General features: G+C 46.8%; 1 protein-coding gene across 1 annotated transcript in view; it reads left to right on the forward strand.

Moving 5' to 3' along the window:
• HEPHL1 (hephaestin like 1) overlaps positions 1-10,335 on the forward strand; it is a 160,239-nt gene that overhangs the window by 46,292 nt on the left and 103,612 nt on the right. The gene's annotated exons all lie outside the window — the stretch shown is intronic.

Raw genomic sequence — 10,335 nt, forward strand, 5'->3', positions numbered from 1 at the left:
CACCAAAACTTCTTCTATATCCATTTTTGTTCAAGGTCAGAGTCTGGTCTCACGATCCTAATCTTCACAGCTGTGAAATCCCCAGACCGACTCCAGCAACAATTTAACAAGCTCCCTCTAGAGGGAACAATTTCCATTTGTATCCATCTTTTGAAGGCAAGTCCAGCAAAAAAAAGTTACTTTCATTTTTCAAATTTCGTTTCTTTTAAGTGCAAAAGGTAACTTTGGAATCAATTTGTTTCTCTTCTTTAACTATCTGTCGAAAAACATTCCATTCACAGTTGATGGACTTCCCCAAAGGTTTCTGTCTCTGACACCCCGTTCCCAGGTTTGAGACGGTGGAAATTTATCTTTCTTTATCCTCTCTCCGCAGGCTTAAACAATCCAAATTCCCCCTCTTTTCCCCTGCTTCCAAGAGGGGTTTTGATGGTTAAAAATGAGGGAAATTTAGATCTTTATATACAACTCTCCAGACTTTGGCTTGCACAATTTTTGCTTCAGTCTATATACAAAAAGCGGGAGGCGGACTTCCTGTTTAGACCTTCCCGCTTCAATGCCAAATTAAAGTGTTTCTTAATCCAATTTTTCGTTCTACTCACGGGTACTTGCTTAGAGTCCAATTGTCCACAGGAAAAAGTCAGCGCTCTCCGGCAACGGCTGTGCGGCTTCACTCCGTAAGAATAGCGGTCGATTCAAGACACCGCGCTGCTCACCCCACGTCGCTTCGGATCCCCAAAAAAGGGGTTTCCCTGCGAGTAGGGGAGGCGCTCCTGGTGTCAGCCGAATCCCACGTTCCCAGGCTTCCTCCGCCTGGGATTTTTAAAGGGTCTCCGCCTTCACCGCGGCGGCAAGACCCGATTTTCACAGAGTGGGTTCCTCTGAGTCAGAGGAATTCCGCCATTGCCAATGGCGCTGACCCGGAAGTCTTTTTTCAAAAAATTATTAAAATCATTAAAAGGGGGTAAAAAAAGCAGTAGGTCAGAGCCAAAGGTTTTCTTCCACCAAATAAATGAGTTTTCCTCCTATTATTATTATTGCTATTTTATAGAAAAAGAGGTGCCAGAACTCATCATAGATGCCGCCCTGGTTCTCTTATAATGGCAATGGCGCCCAACTGTTCCAAGCACCCTTCCTTACTGAAAGTGTGTTGTTGTTGTTGTTTAGTCGTTTAGTCATGTCTAACTCTTCGTGACCCCATGGACCAGAGCATGCCAGGCACTCCTGTCTTCCACTGCCTCCCGCAGTTTGGTCAAGCTCATGAAGGTAGCTTCGAGAACACTGTCCAGCCATCTCGTCCTCTGTCATCCCCTTCTCCTTGTGCCCTCCATCTCTCTCAACATCAGGGTCTTTTCCAGGGAGTCTTCTCTTCTCATGAGGTGGCCAAAGTATTGGAGCCTCAGCTTCAGGATCTGTCCTTCCAGTGAGCACTCAGGGCTGATTTCCTTCAGAATGGATAGATTTGATCTTCTTGCAGTCCATGGGACTCTCAAGAGTCTCCTCCAGCACCATAATTCAAAAGCATCAATTCTTTGGCGATCAGCCTTCTTTATGGTCCAGCTCCCAAGCTTGTTCTCTGCTGTCCCAGAGGGCAGGACCCGAATAAACAGATTCGAATGACAAGAAAGGAGAATTCAGATAAACACCAGGAAGAACTGTTAGACAGTGGAACGGACACCCTCGGAAGCTGGTGGACTTTTCTTCCTTGGAGGTTTTCAAGCTGAGATTGGATGGCCATCTGTCATGGATGCTTGCGCTGAGATTCCTGAATTGCAAGGGGTTGGACTAGATAACCACTGGGGTACTTTTCTACTCCACACTGCTATGATTTATCAGCCTGTGTAGACCAGCTCTGAATCTTGATTACACGTGCCAAGGATTAGCACCTGGCTTTGCAGGAGTCTCCTGTGGATGGTCATTTGATCCTTAGTTGTCTTTGGCAGATTGCTTGTGTTGAATGCCAGAAATTGCCATGTTTTATGTGAATACACAGCATTCTCAGGGCTGTAATCACCCTCATTTTCATTATTTTCCTTTCTGTGTTCAGTATGCACGATTCCACCCCACCCACCGCGCACCTTCTCTGTGCCTGCAGGATGTCAGACAGTTCCCCCCCACCTCTGGCATCATAGGAAAGGAAAAGAACGATTTAGTTAATGCTGCATAATTAATATCCTGGCAGCAGAAGCAGAAATTGCAACGACTACAAAAGACACAATTTGAAGATCAGTGGCTTAATATAGCCTATTCCTTTTATACTTTAAAATCTACAAAGAGCTGCATTATTTTCCTGTGGTTTTGGCACATTCGGTGCAAGAAGAGCTGCTGTGAACTGCCTAAACAATGTGCAGCTCTGGCCCCAAAATGGAAAAGGAGCGAGGTCCCAACTAAAGAAGCATGGCAACTTAAGTTGACAGAATATGCACTTCTTGAAGACTTAACATATAGAATAAGAGAACAAGAAGAACATACGTTTTAAAAAGATTGGAAAACCTTTACTGAATATATAGAAAATACCGCATTTTTCACTCTGCACCAGACCATAAGACGCACCTAGTTTTTAGAGGAGGAAAACAAGAAAAAAATATTCTCCCATCACCTCAACTCCCATCTTCCCTGAGCTCTGGCCTTGCTACCTAGGGGTGATGGGAGTTGTAGTTCAACAACTCCTGGGGACCCACAGGTTGAGAAAGGCTGAATTACGGTATGTGAGGTGGGGCTTACCTGCCCCCCAACATTTTATTCAAGTTGGAAGAGGGAGGGAGGGAAGGAAGAGGGAGAGGGGGAAAGCTCACATTTGTGCGTGCCTGTGGCGGGCAGCTGTGGCTCCCCCTTTGCTTGAATTACAGTCAGCTGGGAGGAGGGACAGAAGGGGCTGCCGTCTGTCCCTCCTCCCGCCTCGCTGTAAAGCCAGCAAGAGCCTTTTGCTTTAAAGGGAGAGCTGCGCAGAGCGTGTCAGAGGCAGCGGCTCTTGCTGGCTTCGTTCCATAAGACATTTCCCCTTACTTTTTAGGAGGAAAAAAGTGCGTCTTATGGAGCAAGAAATACGGCCACTGTGTACAGCTGAAAATGCTGGCAGCATTAAGATAAATTCAACAGCGTAAACAAGTTTTGAAGGATGCAATAATGGAAGAATGAATGGTATAGTTTCTGTATAATGTGCAGGGATTTGTGATATGCTGTAGCCTTATTGGAGTTCACTGATTGGGTCTGCGTTGCTCCAGGACAGGAGGAAGGAAGTCAAAATGACACTGAGGTTGGTTCAAAGAAAGAGTTTATTCTGCTCTCCGGAAAATGAACCATGGAAAGAGAAGAAGGGAAGTCACTGATATCTTAAGGATGTAAAATGAGTATTTTAAATTGTAAAACAGAAAATATAATTTTAAAAATTATATATATATATTATACACACACACACACTATTTGCAGGTCCGTTTCAGTACCAACTTACTTTGTTGCTCAATTTTTAGATTATTTTTAAGCTAGTTGGGCCTTTAGTTGTAGTGATAATTATGGAAGAAAGGGGGATAGCTACCAGTGGCGTAGCGTGGGGGGTGCCAGGGGTGCCGGCCGCACCGGGCGCAACATCTGGGGGGGGCGCGAGTCCAGAGGGAAGGGACAAGTTCCTTCCTCCGCCGGGCTCCCCGCCGCCACCACCAGCCTTGCGCCCTAGCGCGCGCGCGCGCCCTGCCGCCGCTGCGGCCGCGCTCCACTCACTGCTCGCAGGAGGAGCAGCCGCTGCAGCAGCGCCGCCGCCGCCACCGACGCCTGGCTGGGCACGGGCAGCCTCCACACACCCCCGCCGCCGCCATCCCCTCGGCCCAGCCATAGCTGCTTCTGCCGACTGGAAGGGAGGAGAGCTCCGAGGGGCCTCGACGCGCCCTGCCCTCCCCAAAACCCTCCGAGAGGAAGCCGGCGGGCGGACGAGGGTCTCCCAGCAGAAGGGGGCGCCGCTGGCTCCGGCTCTCAGCGCAAGTCTCAGCCGCGGGGGGGGGAAGGACGGAGCGCGGCTGGAAGCCCCCGGACCTGGCTGGGAGGAGGAGAGGCGCTCGCCAAGCTCGGATCTGAAGCGCCTCGGAGCGCGGGCTCCACCTACAGCCTAAGGAGAGGAGGGGGCGGGGAGGCGCCCGAGGGGAGGGGGCTTCGGCTGCCTCGGCCCGCGGGGGCTCCGCAAATAATAAATTTAATAAATTACTGCTGAGCCTTTGGGGGGGGTCCTTGGCTCCTTCGCTCGCCCCCAGCCCCAGTGGCGTAGCGTGGGGGGGTGCAGGGGGGCCGGCCGCACCGGCCGCAACATCTGGGGGGGGCGCGCTCGCACTCGAGTGCTAAAATCCACGGGTTAGGGGGCGCAAATTACTTGCCTTGCCCCGGGTGCTGACAACCCACGCTACGCCACTGATAGCTACCATTTCACTTGTCGCATCAAACCAAGTGGGAAGACTCCTGAATCCTTCTCACACTTTTAACAGACAAAAAGCTAGATTTCAAGCTAGCTTTAAATAAAGAACTTTAATTGCCTGAGCAGGGGGCGAATGTCAAGTGCTGCTGGTAGATTTATTATTTGTTTCCAAATCATTTCCCATTCAGCGAAGAAAAGACTGCAGAAAACATGTCCCAAGGAGGCAACATTTATTCATACACAAATTTTTATAAATGGCTTTTGGTTCAGCCACTAACAAATGCGACAAATCTTGCTGTTGTCACACGGCAGTTAGGCGTTTTGTTCAAACATAATTGCAGTAGTCCTTGAAATGTTTCAAGCTGTCAATGTGTTATGCAAATCTTCCCCAAGTCTACTCCATGCAATACTCCTCTACAAAGTGAACATGATCACACACACACATATACATATACATATACATATACATATACATATACATATACATAGGGAGCTCTCTTTTCAGAGCACTAAATGTGGTCTGCCTACTACAAGTGGCAGCAGCTTTCAAAGTCTCAAAGGCTATACTGCAATTGGCAGATGTGGCGTTTGCCCGTTCGTTTGAAAATGTCTGTACAGGGGGAGAGAAAGGGTTAGTATGTGGACCAATAGGAAAGCTGGAGGCGGAGCCTACCTGTTTATAAAAGGGCTTAGCCCGAGGTTCGGGTTGTGGATAGTTGGTTGGTTTTAGTCAGTTGGTTGGTTGGTTGGGAAAGGCAGTTGGAAAAGCAGTTGGCAGGCAGTTGGAAACAGAGAGACAGTGCAATTGGTTCTTGTGTGAGGGGAGGTAGAAGAGATAGAGACAGGATAAAATAAGACTAAGAAGGTAAAGAGAAACAACGTTTGGAATGCAGTTAAAGTTTGTTTGTGCCTGCAATAAACTACACTCTTCTTTGTTAACTTAAGAACCTGACTGAGACTAAGTGATTTACTGGGGAGGACCTGGTTGGTGGCAGCGCATTAGTGGTGTACGGCTCAATAGTCCGTGAGACGACTGGGGTCTCCGTACGAACGGCACAGCAGTCCTTTATCCTGGGTGTTGGACAGGGATTACAGATCTACAATCTTCCCCTACATCTTACCACGAGTAAATAATAATAACAATAACTTTATTATTTACACCCTGCCCATCTGGCTGGGTTTCCCCAGCCACTCTAGGCAGCTTACAGCACATAAAAAAATGGTAAAACATTAGACATTTTAAAAAATATTCCCGATACAGGGTTGCCTTCAGATGTCTTCTAAAAGTCAGACTGATAGTTGTTTATTTCCTTGACATCTGGTGGGAGGGCGTTCCACAGGGCGGGCGCCACTACCGAGAAGGCCCTCTGCCTGGTTCCCTGTAACCTCACTTCTCGCCAGAAGGCGCTCAGAGCTGGACCTCAGTGTCTGGGCTGAACATGACAAAACCTCCCTTTAAGCCGCGAATAATCACACAGTTAGCTGCATTTTGTCACTGTTAAAAGACCATTGACACTGAATGCTGAAGGCAACGGTTGGTAAGGTTAAGGTTGGTTTTAGCCCTATCGTAGGTCTTTGTCAAATCTCCCTTAATACAGCTACCTCTGGCCCTTTGTTAAACTACAACTCCCATCTGCCCCAGCAGCATGGCCCATGAAGAGGGGACTTGTAGCTCAGGGACATTCGGAGGCACAAAGGTTCTCCACAGATGCCGGCGTAACACAAGTAGCAACGGAAGAAAACACATCCTCATCAATGCAGATAGCGCTGAAATGGTGTTTTTCAAAACAAGCACCCTCGTCCTTAAAAGAGGTTTTTCTGCTTGCAGTTTGAAGAGCACCTGAGAGGACTGCGGTCCCTACAAGGCAGCCCCACCCACTTCTGCTGCTTCTGCCACGCCACACGGCTGCACCCTGGCTGCTGTTGCCTGCTACATCCATGACTTTGGATATAATGGGAAGGAGATCTACACTTGTGCGCATGAGGAGTTCCTCTGTGCAAGGAGGAACCCCGGCTGCAAAGAAAGCCCGGTTTCGCAGTCAGTCAACTTCCAAAAGCGACAGGTCTAATTCAGTTTTTAGGGCTGTCCTCACCATTGTTTCTAAGGGGCAGGGGTGACTGTAGGGCACCTTCCCTGGAAGCACAGTAGCAGCTGACCACAGAAAGTCCCACACAGAAGATTGCAGGAAAATCCTAAGGGGCACAAGGATCTCTTGCATGTGCATCACAACTGAAATAACAAGAACACAAGGAGCACCGTTTATCCGCGTTACCTGAATTATTATGTATATTCTCAGAGCATCCCTCTGTGCAATCACAGTGGCGGTTCTGACACCACAGGAGATTAATATGTATGTATTTAGCAGGTGCGTATTTGTTTCAACAAACAACTGAAAGAGGACACGATTTCCCCATCTTTGGAAAGATCATGAAAAACCCACCAGCATTTCCCCCTCTGCAGTCTTATCCCCACAGTTCAGTCCACCTCTTTGTGCCATGTGCGTTGATCCAAGTCCATGAAATATTCCTAATTTCAGAGCTTAAGTTGTTGGTTACCTTGGTTTTAAGTGCATGGTCATTAATCGAACGGGAAACAAGTGTGTACATGCACACATGCAAACCAGACTCAAGTGTAGAGTGATTAAGGCTGCAAATCAATAGGATTTACTTCAGAGTAGACATAGTTAGGCTTATACTGTGATATCCACACCTGTGTACAACTAGGCCCCAAGTGTTCCACTGGTGAGAAAAGCTAACTCCTTTTTCCTTCAGGTCATCCAGGATATTTCTCTCTGTGCCCTACTTACAATGTGGACTTTCTTCCATCGTTTCTATCCCACAGAAGTGGCATAAATAACCTCAACCATCGGCCATAAGACATAGGGGCTGGGCAGGCATGTAAACATAGGCATATAAAAAGCTTGTAAACTATGGTTTGCCCTTAGGCCCAGCCCCTAAGTATTGGAGCCTCAGCTTCACGATCTGTCCTTCCAGTGAGCACTCAGGGCTCATTTCCTTAAGAATGGAGAGGTTTGATCTTCTTGCAGTCCATGGGACTCTCAAGAGTCTCCTCCAGCACCATAACTCAAAAGCATCAATTTTTTGGCGATCAGCATTCTTTATGGTCCAGCTCTCACTTCCATACATCACTACTGGGAAAACCATAGCTTTAACTATACGGGCCTTTGATGTCTCTGCTTTTTAAGATGCTGTCTAGGTTTGTCTTTTTTTTTTTTATAAAATTTTTATTGGTTTTTCAACATACAATATAAAACAATACAAAAGACAAACACAAACAAACAAACAAACATATAAACATGTATAATTTCATAAATTTTTTCATGTACCCGATTTCAGCGACTTCCCCATGCCCCCCTTTTCTGCATCCCTGTTTTGAACTTTTTTTCCAGCAACCCCTGGTCCAAATTACTTAATTCCTTTCTTTAACCTCTTTCTTTCCTCTTATCCAATCATTTATCGCTGCAAATCTGTTATGCTTTACCCATGACATTTTAACACTCAGTAATTTTACAAGAATTTTTAAGATAAAGTTTAAATTTCTTCCAATCTTCTTCCGCCGTCTCTTTCCCTTGGTCACGGATTCTGCTCGTCATCTCTGCTAGTCCCATATACTCGATCACCTTCGTCTGCCACTCTTCCAGTGTGGGTAGTTCTTGTGTCTTCCAATACTTTGCTAGTAGAACTCTCGCTGCTGTTGTAGCATACATAAAAAACATCCTATCTTTCATTGACACCAATTGGCCTACCATGCCCAGGAGAAAAGCCTCTGGTTTTTTGTGAAAGGTACACTTAAGCACCTTCTTAATTTCATTATATATCATTTCCCAGAAGGCCTTAATCCTTGGGCACGTCCACCAAAGCTGATAGAAAGTACCTTCAGTTTCATTACATTTCCAACATTTATTATTGGGCAAATGGTAAATTTTTGCAAGCTTGACTGGGGTCATGTACCACCTATAAATCATTTTCATAATATTCTCTCTTAAGGCATTACATGCCGTAAATTTTATACCGGTGGTCCATAACTGTTCCCAGTCAGCAAACATAATGTCATGACCAATGTCCTGTGCCCATTTAATCATAGCTGATTTAACCATTTCATCCTGTGTATTCCATTTCAGCAGCAAGTTGTACATTCTAGACAGGTTCTTCGTATTGGGTTCTAACAATTCTGTTTCTAACTTTGACTTCTCCACCTGGAAGCCGATTTTCCTGTCCTGTTTGAAGACTTCATTTATCTGGTATGCTGTCTAGGTTTGTCATTGCTTTTCTCCCAAGAAGCAGGAGTCTTTTAATTTCGTGGCTGCTGTCACCATCTGCAGTGATCATGAAAGTGTGTTGTTGTTTACTAAATATATATTCCATCCTTCAGCCCAAAGGTTCCTGGGGAATATGCAAAACAACAGGGGGTGATCTGCAACTACAAAGGAGGGCCATTTCCAGTGCTAGCCTCCAGTTTCACAGTGCCCTAAAGAGGCACACCTGCAACCAACTTCATAAGTTTTTAGACACCATGTTCACATTTGAAACACAGCAAGGGGAATCCCTCCCCATCACATTGCCATGCAGACCAAAGAAGGGGCAGGGATGTCCTTTTTTATAATACAGTGGTACCTTGGGTTACATACGCTTCAGGTTACAGACTCTGCTAACCCAAAAATAGTACCTTGGGTTAAGAACTTTGCTTCAGGATGAGAACAGAAATTGCATGGCGGCAGCGGGAAGCCCCATTAGCTAAAGTGGTACCTCAGGTTAAGAACAGTTTCAGGTTGAGAATGGACCTCCAGAACGAATTAAGTTCTTAACCTGAGGTACCACTGTAATATTTTATTCTTTTTTCCATATAGAAAATTGCATTTGTTACATTGTCTTCACCTGGTGCCCTTTACCTGATTTGTTTCCTGGGCCAAATTCGAAATCACTTCGGTCCATCCTCTGCACATGGCCCGGTGGCTTATCAGAATTGTACACACCTCAGCTTGACCATGGCTTCCATTTTCAGATGTGGCGGAAGCTCTTTTGTGGGAAAGCTCATCAAAACATCTCTCAAACAGCTGCAGAATACCTGTGGGTTGCGGCTAACACCACATTTCATTATACACCTTTGGGCGCCAGGCAAAAACGTTCCTTTTTAACCAGGCCTTTGGCTGACCTGATTGACATCCTATACCCTTTTAAAATGTGGCTCTTTTCGGGGGGGGGCTGTTATTGGGTTATGGTTATTATTTTGATTTTGTATATTGTGATCTTTAACAGATTGCGGATGGATCTGAGCTAATTCCTTATCCCGGTTACAGTGGTACCTCGGGTTAAGAACTTAATTCGTTCCGGAGTTCCGTTCTTAAACTGAAACTGTTCTTAACCTGAAGCACGACTTTAGCTAATGGGGCCTCCCGCTGCCGCCGTGCCGCCAGAGCACAATTTCTGTTCTCATCCTAAAGCAAAGTTCTTAACCCGAGGTACTATTTCTGGGTTAGCAGAGTCTGTAACCTGAAGCATCTGTAACCCGAGGTACCACTGTAGTTGCCTTGGAAGACGATCATCAGGTATCCGCACAACATAACCAGTCCAACCAAGTTGATGTTGAAGAATCATTGCTTCGACACTGGTGATCTTTGCTTCTTCCCAGTTCGCCTGTCCTCCCAGGTGATGCGTAAAAATTTTCGGAGACACCGTTGGTGGAATCTTTCGAGGAGTTGGAGATGGCGTTAATAAGCGTACAAACAGCACTCTTTTGAAAGATCCTCCTCCGCCTCGTCTTCTGGGAAAGCCGGCGGGGGCAGCAGCAGCCGGTTCCCGCCCGGCGACGGGGGGCGTGGAGGGGGCCGGGCGGAGGCGGAGACCTGAGCAGCGCCCTCCCTTCTCTCTCGCGCTCCTTCGCCTCGCCGCCTTGCGAGGGGGGCGCGCGCGCCAAACAA

Source organism: Podarcis raffonei, chromosome 4 (genome assembly GCF_027172205.1).
Source record: "Podarcis raffonei isolate rPodRaf1 chromosome 4, rPodRaf1.pri, whole genome shotgun sequence".
NCBI classification, from domain to species: Eukaryota; Metazoa; Chordata; class Lepidosauria; order Squamata; family Lacertidae; genus Podarcis; species Podarcis raffonei.